Genomic DNA, 13,830 nt, shown 5'->3' with positions numbered 1-13,830 from the left:
ATTGACTAGATTTGACCACATCTACCCTAGTATCCATCATTAAGGAAACATCCAGTGTGAAGTTTGTACTATGCCTTCACTCATCCAAGAAAGAAATATAATTAATAATGTCTTCCTAAATTGTCCAACTAGTAAAGTTGGGACTAGGGCTTCAACTATTTTTTAAGTATTGGGGACAAGGGAGAACAAGAGACAACCACTAATTATGCAAATGAGTTGATTGATAATTATAAAAAAAATCTTCTATAGCCGTTTTTAGGCAATGGAATGTCGCTTTATGAACTGAAATGTTCTTTGAGTTATAGTACATATACATTTGTACATTGAATGTGTATATATGTTATTGCTTTGTCTAAGTTCCTCGAGTAGTGAATACATAAATAGTAATTGAGCTTGTTTTCTCCTCTTCTCATTTGATAAGAGTCATAATATACAACACTTTTTGACTTCAACAAAATAAATGAATAGGTTGTGAGAGGAATACATTATGCTGATATGTTTCATGGATGGTTAAGTACTTCATTACAAGATCATAGGTTATGCATTTAGGTCTCTTTGATGTCTTAACTCTCAATGGATTAATCTTTATGATTAGAATATATATTGCGCAACACCTCTAAAATTTGTTGTCTCTTCAGTGATAATTTAAAGTGAGCTATGAATTTTAATATTTATTGTTGTAATTTTACACTTGGATAATCAACATTAACTCCATTAAATTCCTTGAGAAGACTAGTAGGCAATCTAGTGCTTTTGTAAAAGAAGTTGTCAATAAATTCTACCATTTTAGACAAAGATATTGAAAGTTTCTTTATCCAATGCATTGGTATACTTGGAGAATATACTCAAATAAGTCACACTTCTTTAATAATGCCCATAAGGATTTTAAGGTTTATGACCAAGATGTTTTGTTGATATGTTTAATAACAATTAATATCATGATTAAAAGAGTTCAAGACTCATGGAGATCCAGTAAATATATAAGATTGATGAAAAGAACCATGGCCTCGTAGGATGTTTTCTTGGTACTCATGGAGATCTAGTAAATATATAAGATTGATGAAAAGATCCATGGCCTCATATCCACATAAAAGTGATCATTCTTGCACCAATTAAAGTGATCATTGTTGCACCAATAATTATCTAACGAAGATTGATGATCATAGGCTCATAGATCACACAGATGACTTTTGTGGTAGAAACTCCTTTCACATAACAAATATATTATCCTTACACAATTATTACAACATTGAACTATGTAAAATTATTACAACATTGAATAGAGTTGAGTTGATGTTGAGTAGAGGTGCTACTGAAGTCATGTGAAAGAAAAGATATCAAATTCATCCCATAGCCAATTGGAAAATACAAAGTTACCCTTTAAATTGTTACAAAGGGATTATGAATTATATATGATAACTATTTGCATAAGATTGAACGAGTAATGTTTGACTTTGTGTGTGGTCAATGAGATGAACATTGCATTGTTTCCTAAAATTTATATGAAATAAATTGTATCTCAACTTGGTTAAAGACGATTTTTGAAATATCTATAATTGATTTGATAAACTTTAATTATTTAAATGGTTGTTTATACCACTCAAATTTATCTAGAATAAATTGTATATCAATTTGGTGGAACTTGGTTTTGAAATATCTAGATTAATTTTAATTATCTAAATGATAATTTAAAATAAGTAGAAACATAAATTATTTATCAATCAGATAACATGTCAAATTATGTGTTAATCCACTTGCAAATCTTAAATGCAATAATGAATAATGACTATGATGGATCAATAAGCTAACATGTCAAATTATGTATTAATCTAGTTGCAAAGCTTAAATGCCTATCAAATGGAAAAAAACAATTTTAAAGTATTAGCATGTTCGAGACCAACACACGGTTGTAAAAGAAATATGTCATTCACTATATAAAAGGGCCATTTGACATGCTTCTAAATTACGTTAGAGAGTTATTTTGGTGTGCTTAATATATACAAAATGCAATGTGAATGAAAATCTAGCCATTTAAAAAAAAGTCAATATGGATATCTATCAAAGTCAATATGGATATCTATCAAGTTCTTTAGTGTGCGATGTAAAATTTTTTGATAATAGAAATCTTTTGACCCATTAAAAAAAATCCTCAAATTGTTTTTAATGTAATTTTTTTATAAAATAGATTAAAATTATTAAGTTTAATTATAATATTAATTTATGGAAATTAAATTAGTAGAAATAAAAAATTAAAAAAGTGTAATATTCTTGTTTATCATTTAATTTTTATGTAAAAAATAGAGAATTTTTATGGGGTGAATGTGATGATATAACTTAATTATATTATGTATATGATTTAAGCACCACAAATTTGGTAGAAGGGAATCAAATTGCTAATCATCTATTGATACATGATAACATAGTTTTATGAAAAATGGTTGGGAACAATTAAATAATTAAACTATCCAAAAAATATTATGATTAATAAAACATATTAATGGAAAAAGGTGAAAAAACATGAAAAAAAGTACAACAATTAAGAAAAAGCAAACAAAGAATGATGATAGGTTAATAAATATTTATTGTTAAAAATAAGTATGAAAATGAACGGAAAGAAAATATTAATTATGGAAAAATCCACATATACATATTTTTTGATAATTAATTTATGAGGATACTTGTTCTATTATTATTTTAAAAAATCATTGTTATTAGAAAGAATACAACAATTAATAGAAAGCACAAGATGTTTGTTTTTTTGTTTTGTTTTTTGTTTTGTTTTTAATTTTGACAAACTGATTTTAAACTACATAAAATTAGTCATCCACCAATCAAAAATTAGAAATTCAAATTTTAAAAATTCAAAAATCAATTTTCCAATTTCTAAAAAATAAATTTAATATTTAATTTTACCAAAATTTTAATAAATTTTACAGATAGTTTTTAAAAATTTGCAAATTAATTAGGAGTTAAAGCATTTTGACCCAAAATGATTACAATATACTATGCCTTTGGCAGGTATAATAAAATATATGAAAATATTTTTAATCTTGTCCTTATATCTTTATAGTTAATATCATAGCTTTGCCTATTATTGGATGGTTCAAACATGCTTGCAGAGGACTGACTTATAGTTTCCTTTAAGATTAATTTTTAAAGACATACTTCCTCGCCTAGTATTAAGTACCTTTGATATTTTTTTGTTGGATTTCTATAAAGGTGAATGGTTCACATAGAAACACATTTGCAATATACTCTTAATCAAATGAATGAATGAACTTATAATTTAGACAGAAAGATGATGTAAATTGTTATAGTTTTTGGTTTTGTTTGCAGAAACATTTGGTTTTGTTTATTATAGTTTACCTAGCATGTAGACTATTGTTAGTATTTTAATTTTCGACATCAATACAATATTTCTTTTTAAAAGTAGAGCCTATACATACATGAATGGTTTAACCTAAGCTAGTTATTGTGGTAAACTCTTTCATGTCTACTAGTCAACCACATGCCATGTTACTTCTCTCTGATTTCCTTTGTCCCATCATCATTTGAAACTAAATATTCCCTACTCTTTTTGTTTCAACTATATGTGAAAGAACTTTGATGGTATCCTCCATAACCTCTTATCATAACAAATAAATCATCATTCTATCCATCAATTGAAGTAATATATGTGGACATGGGTAGAAAGGGTCAACGAACGACCATTAAAGGTTGGTGCCTCACCTAAGTATCTAGTTTTCCCGAGACATGATGAGGTGAATATAATCCTTCATGTATGATCCAGTAAGCTGATTGACTTTCATGCTCACCCAACCCTATTCTAGTCCAACCCCTCAAAACCAAGGAGGTGTTTGTGATTCCATCCTACACATGTAAAGAATAATAAGCACATGGAGCTCGGGAACATGTTTAAACAAATAAAAACAAGTTGTGCTTAACCTCGAGCCTAAGAAGTGGCCATTGATGTGTATTAGTTGAATACACTAATTAACCAAATCGATGAGAACTTCAAGTCAATAATTGACATAGAATTGGTTGTATCAAATGGCCCAACCTCACATAGTAAGCCTCCATCAAGAGTGGGCAATCCACCACCTATAGAAAATCATATTTGCTCTTGATTTATACATGGAACCAAGGGATGAAGCACTTCCTAGGATGCATCACCGTTTGGTATGACACATTCCCACACTAGCACAACAAGAGCCCACTATATATGCTTAAAAGGGTGTGGAGGCTAGAGGGGGGAAATAATCCTTTGCATTGTAATTGGAAGTGGAAATTTTAGCTTAACGTATTAACTTTATTGGTCCTTATTACCTAAAGCAACAAGAAATTGAACATTGATCACTTCTGTGATACTTACAATCCAAATGGAACCCAATGCACAAGTAACATGAATGAAAACTAAGTAAAACATGTATAACCATACATACATTACATGACATAGATTTTAAAATTTTCAATTATTTGATATATAAAAAAATGCTAGAATATGCCCCAACATAGATCACATATGTGACTTCATAATTGTCATGTACAATGAATATGCTAGGGATATCACAAGATTAAGGCTGCACAAATCTATATCAGAGGCTCTTATTTTATGGTTGGCTAGTTCGATGGGGCTGCACAGGGTGATCATTGCGGTTGTGGGGTGGTTATCAAGATATCACTATCTTATCAATATCATTTTCATTGGAACAATGGACAAGGAATGAACAACAAGGCCAAAGTAGTCATTGTATGGGGCCTCTTATATTACGCAAAATAGCTTGGTATAAACTCTTTGCACATTCTGGGTGATTCACAGGTTGTCATTGATTGGTTAAATGGTCATTCTTCTTTTGCTCCACCATCGCTCTTCAACTGGCTGTGCAAGATTGTTAGGCTGAAGTCTATGTTCCAACACATCGTCTTTGTTAAATGTACAACGAATTTATTTTTTTGGTTCACGCACTCTAAAAAAGGGCTCTATCTGCACAACCTGGGAGTATTTTCTTCTCTGTTTTGTGAAATGGCACGTGGAGAAATGCTGGATCTTTCTTGTTGGTTTGATCCAATTCTATTTTTCTCTGTTTTTTCATGCAACTGGTTTAGATGTTTCCCTAGTTGATATGAGTTTTTGTCTATTTAAAAAATAGAGTTTTTATGAATTTTTACAAATCGTTGATAATGTCAATGCTTTTAGCCTTAGATAAATCCTAGATAAATAATGGATTAGGGAGAGAGTATATAGATAGTTTGCATATGATAACTATAATAATAATATTTCTTCACGCTCCCATCGAAAATGATGTCGAAGACTTTCTACATAGGGTTTCCTCAAAAAATTCTAACTGTTTTTCTGTTATATATAAAAACCTTTGTTTTTTCTCCCCCAAAAAAAATAATTTGCTAGAGTATATCAATATAATTATCTTGATAACAACAAACTCCATATATATGTTTTCTTGAACGTCTACGCATGAACCACGTGGTTTCTGCCTTTTTCACTGGGACTTGTCGATTATTTGTTAGTGAATGTGATGTAAATAGGGATGAATGTAATGACTTATTACTGGACAACCTTGCTCGTTTAATCCTATTTATTGTTGAATGTGATGAAGATAAAGATCACCTTGTATCAAACCTCGAGCGAGCTGAATCTCCACTAACAAACTCTTACAAAGGGCAGCAGAGAAGCATTTTACCACTCAACTGACTCCACTCTTTGCACAGCCAAACTTCTCTAATGGTGGCCTAAGGAACAATCAATATACATAGTTATGTAGGTTTACACCACATCAAGTTCAATAACCATCTAGGCTTTCAGAAAATGGAAGTGCTTTCGTACAGAATCTACCCATCCAAAATTTGCTTTCTCAACTACAAAACTGGTTTGAGTAGAGCCACTCACTGGTTCAAAATTTCAGTTCATAAGCGAAGTCTCTACCAATTGTGATCCTTTCCCGTTCTTTTATTATTCCAGGTGCATTGTTTTGGAAAATCTAATTGTTTTGAATAAAATCTATAAGGAAACCATCATCTAGTTTCCATCGAAAGTGATAAGATGCCAGCTCATTATTTGACAAAATGTCTGCACCAGAGGTAGTCATCCAATGGACTAAGCTCATCGTGGGATATGCCCAAAACGGGTTCTGTCATGAGGCTTTCAAACTTTTTTGCCAAATCCAACGCGCGGGTGTGAAGCCGAATCACATCACCATTTCCAGCGTTCTCAGCGCATGTGCTAAGCTCTCACTTTTTCAACAGGGCCAGTCCGTGCATGCGCTCATGTTCAAAAGTCCAATTAAATCAGATGTTTCTGTATGGAATGCCCTCGTTACCATGTATTTTAACTGCGGAAGCACGGAGGACGCAGTCAAAGTTTTTACAAAAATTCCCAAAAGAGACCTGGTATCCTGGAACGCCATAATTGCAGGCTTTTCTCAGAATGGACATTATACCGAGGCTATGAAACATTTTTCTCTACTTCAGCATGGAGGCTTTCAACCGGTAAGTACCACCTTCACCAGCGTCCTGAGCGCGTGCTGCATGCCTGAGGCAATAGAACAGGGAAAACAGGTCCATACTTACATCATGAAAACTTTCTTTGAGTTGGATATTTCTGTTGGAAATGCTATTATAACTATGTATTCCAAATGTGGGAATTTAGAGCTTGCACACCGAGTGTTTGACAAAATGCCTCAGAGAAATTTGGTTTCCTGGACTGCTATGATTGCAGGGTATTCCCAAAATGGATGTGGGTACGAAGCCTTGAGGCTGTTCCACCAATTGCAGCAGGTTGGCATAAAACCCAACAAGTTAACTTTTGCCAGTATTCTCATGGCGTGTGCTAATGTTGCGGCTTTGGAACCAGGGAAGCAGATTCATAGCCACATCATTAAAGCTGGACTTGATTCTAACGTTCGTATTACCAGTGCTCTCCTTGACATGTATGCCAAGTCTGGAAGCATGTGTGATGTGCGAGAAGTGTTCGCAAGAATGACAGAGCAGGACAGGGTATCCTGGACTGCTATGATCACAGGATGTGCAGAAAATGGTTTTGTGGAGGAGGCCCTGGAACTGTTCTGTCATATGAAAAAGGCAAATGCAAGTCCGGATGAATTCACTATTTCTAGTGTTCTTGCGGCGTGTGCTAGTGTATCTTTAGAACAGGGAAAACAAGTCCATGCTTATGTTAAAAAAATAGGATTAGAGTCGGTTGTCATTGTGGGAAATTCTCTTCTTACAATGTATGCAAAATGTGGAAGCATAGAGAGTGCACACCAAGTTTTTGGTGAAATGCTGCAGAGAAATTTGAGTTCATGGAACTCAATGATTATGGGATGTGCTCAACATGGACAAGGCAAGGATGCACTTCAACTCTTTAAACAGATGCAAGAAGCAAACTTGCAGCCTGATCATATAACTTTTCTTGGTGTTCTTCATGCGTGCTGCCATATAGGCCTAGTGAATGAAGGCTATCACTACTTCTTTTCCATGAGTAGAGATCACAATATCACACCGAGAATAGACCATTATGCTTGCATGGTTGACCTTCTAGGGCGTGCTGGACACCTTAACGAGGTTGAGGATTTTATCTCCTTGATGCCATGTGAGCCTGGCATTTTAGTGTGGCAGACTCTGCTTGGAGCTTGCAGAATTCATGGAAATGTTGAATTAGGAGTACGTGCAGCTGAACATCTGGTTGATTTGGATCCACAAGATGTTGCAACATACGTGCTTCTGTCCAACATCTATGCTGCAGCTGGGAGATGGGATGATAGAGCAAGAGTGAGAAAGACAATGAAAGACAGGGGATTGAGAAAGGAACCAGGTTGTAGTTGGATTGAGGTCAATAACAGGGTGCATGCATTTGTTGTGGAGGACAAATTACATCCACAAATAAGATTAATTGATGATAAGTTTGATGAGCTGTCAGATTTAATGAGGAAAGAATGATACACTGCCAACAAAAAAATTGTATTCCATCACGTGGTATACAAGCAGAATGGTCTTTATGCTACTATAGCTAGCTGTCAGTGGTTGCTTTTGCCTAAGCAGGACGCTCTCCAAGATCCCTTTTGATGTTATCAAGATCTACGAGTGCATGGCAACTATGTCTGTGGTCACAGATTCTGAACAAGTTCATCTACTAAATTGCTGGGCAATAAATTGTCACAGGGGACAAGCACTTCCATCATTTTAGGGATAGGTTATGTTCCTGTTGACTTTATTGGTGATGGTTGACAGGATAAACAAGAAAGATTGTAATTTCCAATCTGAATTGTTGACAATCTCCTTGTTTTGCAATTTTTACAGTATTAACCAAGTTCATCTCTAAATTTGCTGACAAGAAGTTTTCTGGTGAGGATGTCAACAGGTTCCTTATTCTAAGGATAAACCATATTCTGTCGGGAATCAACAGGGAAAAGATGCTGAGTTTTGTGTTGAAGTGATTGGAATCTGAGGGTGGTAACTAGTCTACAGGATGGTTGGTGGACTAATCATCATAAGGAGGAATGTCAAGATAAACCATCTGATTGTGGGGATTATTTGTAATGCTAGATTTAGACAAAATTAAACCAAATAAGATTAATTCACCACGAATCTTTTGATGCCTCAACCTAACCCATTCACCAATTTTTATTTTGGGTCCACTATATATCACATGGTTGAACTTTTAATACCTTGTGGTATGTGTAGTAGGAATAAAGTATAAGTAGAATGTTCTAGATGACAAAACGTTTCAGTGTATGATCCTCGACCTTAAGTGGGAGTTAGCTTTCTCACATCTATCAGTGGTATTCCAAGCTACGAGATCTGTTAGGCGAATATAATGCCGAGGGCTACATTGCCCTAGTTGTAACATAATATTGTAAGCATTAAAGAATGAAGGTATGGCATCTTTTTCCATCATAAGAAAGCGAGAAAGGAAATTCTTATTCGGTAGAAGAGTTATAAAACCAAGAGGGAGAGTAAGCAAAGCTCGTAAGGAAAGCTTTAAGGGAACGCCTCATGTCATTACCCTGGCATTCCCCTCTCATCTTGTCTGTAAATATTTTCTTTTATGTCATAATAATTCACTTATCAAATGGTTGGATGTGATCTTCCAAATTTCATCCTCGGGGTTGTTTTGATTGGTTAATGCTCACATTCGGTTGAATGGATAAATTATGAGAGCGAGCTATCCAACGCTGTCTCTCCTTTGGGTATTTCATTTACCGTCATCGATAACTATCAGGAGATACATGACTTTATGTCGCAGATGATATGACTATGTTAGTGGTCACAACACCTACTAAGATATATGTTTATATTGATGTCCTTTGATGGCACTAGGTCACATTGTTGACATCCCAATGTTTTGTTTTATTTGTACCTGTTTGGACCTATGAAATTTTAGATATTTTGTTTGGTCGATTAGTTGGTTTGTGTAGGGTATAGTTTCTGTTAGGTTATATGTTCAAATCTCATGGGAGGGTTGAGGGAAAACCCCAATCGTGGGGTCTACTCTATATCCCAAGGGGTGTATAGGCTCAACTAAGACTTGTGTAGTCTTTGTGATAGCATTTCATTGTTGAGCAGATTGTTCTTCCATCCAACAGTAGGGCTGGCCCTTCCCTAAGCACAACCTAGTATTAAAAGAATGTTACATGTTCACACTTTCTATTTGAATTACAAAAAGACACAGCACGAAACAACATGCTCCATGTTGTCAATTAGTTAGTTCATCACAAGATTCAGTGGAGTTCACACAAGATTCAAAATATGTGTTCATTATATTGCATTGTGAATATCTTCTTGTTCAATGTGTATTTTGAATATTTCTTGTGGTATTCTTATCACGCATCAGTTTATTGGAGAAGATATGGATTGTATTTGTGTTCTTTTTTCTATAATCTTTCGGGAATATATTGTGTTCATAGTTTTGAAGTGTCCAATGTTTCGAGTGTACACTCCACCCATCATCAGGAATAGAAGTTTTAATGTTTGAAACGAGAGTGAAGAAAATAACATAATATAAAAGAGAGGTCAATTAAATAATCATTGAAGCCGATAAATGAATGTCCCAAAGTTGAGGATTTTAAACAGTAAAGCGTTGAATAAAGAAGACTTTGAAAAATAATTCAATTTAAAAATAATATAATTTAAGGTAGATGTTCAAGAAGATTTGAAAGAAAACTAGAATATCAAGGGTTGGTATAATGTTGTGTAAAAAAATAATTAAAGAATGAAGATTTGAGCTACAATTTTAAAGGGAGTGAGATAATGGTAATTAAAGGAATTGAAATGTTGTTAATTAGGGTATTATTCTAACGACTTGTAATATTAAAGTACTAACATTAGAATAAATAAAGCTAAAGTTAAAGGGAAAAGGAATAAGAAAAATATATAATGTGATACCAATAATAAAGGGGCGAATCGAATGCAAATAGAATAAACAAAGTGAGACTAGAATCATTAAACAAATTTCAATGATAAAGGCATACAAAAGAAATAGGTGAGGAAGGTCTAGGAAGGAGGGTTTAGTGGTTTAACTGATGAATAATGAACTTCTAAGATTGGCTCAGTTTATAGCCATCTTCGCGATTAAAGTTTACTTGGTCCTCAATGTCAAGGATTCCACAAATGATACAAGAAATGTATTGGGGAGTTGAGTCTAAAATTTTGGTTTGGTTGAAACATATGAGATGTTTTGTTTTAAAATAATGCTTGGAAATTGTAGATTTGGGTATGCAATCGTGAGTTGTGTCAGTAATATGTTCTAGCTTGAGACAAGATTTAAACGTGCATCCAATTTAGCCAATTTGAGACTTGCCACAGAAGCAAGGAATATGGTAAACGATTGATCCTAGTATCGGTCCAACTTCTCCTTGGCGGTACAAAATAAATTCTTAAGAGTTTTATAGGGTTTACAGAGGGTTTTTATATTATTTTTAGATAAGATTTTGGAGAGTAGATTTGTGGTGCCTTGGATGTGTAGAATCAAAATGAGGGCTCAAGGTGTGGGTGAGGTGGACTTCTTGAAATTAGGATTTTAAACTCCATGAAAGGCTTTGTTAATTTGAGACCTAGAGTACCCATCAACCATAAATGCTTTAGTTAGAGGAGTTTTTTCATTCTCTAAGAATTGAGGAGCAAAAATTTGAATAACATAAGTAATAAGAGTTTTGAAGACAACAATGTTTTGGGATAGGTGATGATGAGATTGGGCATGAAGATAACGATCAATATTAGTCTTTTTTATATATACCTAGTGGGTGAGAAAGCTATCAGGACATTGAGAACATCCATAAAGGAAAGGGAATTATCTTTTTCTATTTCCTAGTAAATTGGATATGGGGAGGAACACTATTCGAAGCTTTGGCCTTAAAATCTTGGCACCTTACACCAAAATGGCGCTATCAGTTTGTAGATGATACCTTCATTATTCAACTTCATGATAATGCATCCCTTTTTACCTTTCTTAACCATTTGAATAACATTAACCCATATCCAATTTACCATGGAAATAAAAGAAGAAGCTAAAACCCTTCCTTTTTTGGATGTTTTCATTTCCCATATTCCAGATGGCTCCCTCAACCATTAGTGTTATAGAAAAAAAGACTCATACTGACCATTATCTTCATGTCCAACCTCATTATTACCTATCCCAAAAGTCTGCTATCTTACAAACTCTTATTACCCAAGTTGTTCAAATTTATGCTCCTCAATTCCTAAAGAATGGAAAATCTCATCAGACTAAAGCATTAATGGCCAATGGGTACTCCAGGTCGCAAATTAACAAATCCTTATATGGATTTCAAAATCACAATTTCAAAAAGTCTACCCCGCCCATGTCTCAAGCCTTCATTTCAATTTTGTACATCCAAGGCACCATTGATATTATCTCCAAAATATTATCTAAAAACAGTATAAAAACCCTCTTTTAAACCTTATAAATCTCTTAAGCAATTACTTCAGGCCACCAAGGACAAGTCAGATGATCAGGGATTAGGGGTTTACCAGATTTCTTGCTCTTGTGACAAGTCCTACATTGGCTAAAATAGGTACACCTTTAAAACATGTCTCAAGGAACATCTCATTGACACAACCCATAATCACATATCCAAATATGTGATTGCCAAGCATATTTTTAAGGACAAACATTTCATTTGTTTCAACCAAACCAAAATTTTAGCCTCAACTCCCCACCACACTCATCATTTGTGAAGCCCTTGAAATTGAAAAGCACCAGACAAACTTTACTCACAAAGATGTCTAGAAACTTAGCCAATCTTGGAAGCCTGTTATTCATCGGTTAAACTACTAAACCCTTCTTCCTAAACCTACCCCACCACCTCTATGTCTATATTCCTTTATCACAGAAACTCGTTTCTTGAGTTTGGCCTTGCTTTGTTTATTTTGTTTCCCTTTGATTCCCCCCTTTCTTCTTGGTATCACATTATACTTTTTTCTTATTCCTCCCTATTGAAATATGTAACTAGGTTCATTCTTCATAATGACATATGTAATAATGATTTTATGTATTTGATGTAAAGAATTTTTTTTATTATTATTGTCATTCTTGATACCCGTGTTTCATGCTCAAGGTAAATTTATTTATAGGTCAATCACCCATTGAGTGCTTTTAGGTTTTTCATAGAGTCTATTAAGTCATTGTCATGTATGGAAGACCCTTTTGGGCAAATTGTATCATGTTAAGAAAACTATTGTAAGTCATAAAATGTGTTAAGGACCCTCCAAGACCTTGTCAAACTAGCAACATCAAGTCAACCTTCAAGAAAGAAAAAGTCGGCCTCATGAAAGGGCTATTCGACCAGCTAGAGAGACTATATATAAGAGAGATCAACTTCATTTGGAATAACATTCACTCAAGCAACAACAAGTTTGATCAAGGAAGATAAGAAGACAAGAAAGAAGCCTCATCACCTAATGAAGAGAAGAAGAGAGAAATCAAAATTTTGGATTTGTTTTAGGGTTATATCTCTCACACATGCGAGGAGCTAGGGCATCATATCACTGTAACAAGATCGAATTGAAAATCTGCTAAGTGAAGCCGAGTTTGGGTATCAAGAGAATCTACTTTGAAAGCCGAAGTCTTAAGGAGAAGAAATCAAGTCAAGCAAAGTAAAGAAGGAATCAAATATGCCCTAAAGATAACCACATGTGCGAAATTGAAGTGACTACTAGGGGCTGAAAAGTGCAGGTCAAAGAAGTCAAAGTTGCTAGGGAAGTTGTTCAGGTCAAAGTTGTTGATGTAAGTTGTGGAAGAGAAGTTCATCCAAGGAAGATTTGTCTTGGTCTTGGAGGGGTCTTTGTCAAGGGTCATATGTCTTGGAATTCATCATTTGAAGTTCTATAAGAAGAGAAGAGTTCTTGTGGGTTTTCCTCTCAAGAGGAGAGGTTTTGGCTTTGGATGGCAACCTATATTTGTGTCTCCTTGTCTCATTGATTTTCTTTATTTGGTAGTTGTTTGATGATAGAGAACACTAATAATAAATGATTGAAAGAAGAAGAAAATCAAGTTAAGTAAAAATACATCAAAAATAGTTATCAAAGTAAGAGAAATCATCTATTTAGTTGCCCCTAGATTTCTCAACATGCTATCAGAGCTAAGGTGACTACTACAAGAAGAAGATGGAGCCTAAAGATCATTATTGAAGAAGGATACATAAGGGCCTAGCAAAAGGAAATCATTAAGGAGGACTAAGAAGCACTAAGGAAGAGTACTCATATCAAAGATCACATAATCACAAGAAGAATAAGACCTCAAGGACCCTACCTCCACTCAAAGAAAGAAGGACTACACATTTGAAGCATCTTGAAGTCTCC

General features: G+C 34.2%; 1 pseudogene across 2 annotated transcripts; it reads left to right on the top strand.

The window, feature by feature from the left end:
• The first annotated feature begins 5,557 nt into the window (after nucleotides 1-5,557).
• Nucleotides 5,558-8,473, top strand: LOC149224496 (pentatricopeptide repeat-containing protein At1g08070, chloroplastic pseudogene; annotated as a pseudogene). Of its 2 annotated transcripts, none has more exons than XR_016249512.1 (2): nucleotides 5,558-6,504; nucleotides 6,734-8,473. The product of XR_016249512.1 is annotated as a pentatricopeptide repeat-containing protein At1g08070, chloroplastic pseudogene, transcript variant X2 (transcript). The 2 variants fall into 2 exon arrangements; XR_016249511.1 differs by having other exon boundaries at nucleotides 5,558-6,573.
• Nucleotides 8,474-13,830: the final 5,357 nt, after the last annotated feature.

The sequence above is a fragment of the Pinus tabuliformis genome, chromosome Q (genome assembly GCF_031772625.1).
Source record: "Pinus tabuliformis cultivar Carrire ecotype Pingquan chromosome Q, CPIR1, whole genome shotgun sequence".
NCBI lineage: Eukaryota > Viridiplantae > Streptophyta > Pinopsida > Pinales > Pinaceae > Pinus > Pinus tabuliformis.
The sequence above is the reverse complement of the archived record's forward strand: the minus strand, read 5'-3'. Positions and strand labels throughout refer to the sequence as shown.